General features: G+C 62.6%; 1 protein-coding gene across 1 annotated transcript in view; it reads right to left on the reverse strand.

Moving 5' to 3' along the window:
* The window catches only part of RASSF7 (Ras association (RalGDS/AF-6) domain family (N-terminal) member 7), an 18,318-nt gene that overhangs the window by 4,185 nt on the left and 13,445 nt on the right, over positions 1–688 (reverse strand). The gene's annotated exons all lie outside the window — the stretch shown is intronic.

A 688-nucleotide genomic window follows, 5' to 3' on the forward strand; every position in this document is an offset into this window, starting at 1 on the left:
GGCAAAGTGTGGAGGGCATTTGCCTTGTGGGTCAGGTCTGGGCCTCACTTTCCTTCCAGGGCAGAGGGAACAGTTGTCATGATTATGGGAATGTCCCCAGGGGTCCCTCAGTGACCAAGGTGGTGGAGACGAGCAGGGGAAAGTGAGGTTTCTGGCTTGTGGGTCAGGTGGGTGGGCACTGGGCACTGAGAGCAGAGACCGTGCAGGCACTCAGCAAGCCCCTCCCCCAGCTTCTGGGGCCATCCGCTGCTTCCTCTCCCCCTCCTGTCGGTTCAGCCCCGTGAGGTCCGAATTCTCAGGAGCGTGGTCCTGCTGTCACAGGACAGCAATACCCCCAATACTCACTGACCGATCTCCATGGGCAGGCGGGGGAGGGCCTGTGGAGCCTCCCCCAGGGCTGGCTGGGGGTGTTGGGCTGAAGCAGGCCCTGCTGGGCCCTCAGTGTACCCCGGACCTTCAGAAGTTGCTTTGGGCTTCTCCTTCAGGCTGGACCAGCCCTCCAAGAGGAGGAGGTGGGGGGCCTGGGGCTCACTCTGGGCCATGGTCTGGGTCTCCCTGGAGGCTCCTGGTAACAAACAGCCCCTCCCTTTCTGGGTGCTGGTATCCATGGCAATGCGACAGAGCCTTTCTCTCCCCCGGCCTGCTTGGATTTCAGGCCTCAGGTGAGTGTCAGGGGTAGGGCCCTGGG

This window comes from Myotis brandtii, unplaced genomic scaffold (assembly GCF_000412655.1).
Source record: "Myotis brandtii unplaced genomic scaffold, ASM41265v1 scaffold1236, whole genome shotgun sequence".
NCBI lineage: Eukaryota > Metazoa > Chordata > Mammalia > Chiroptera > Vespertilionidae > Myotis > Myotis brandtii.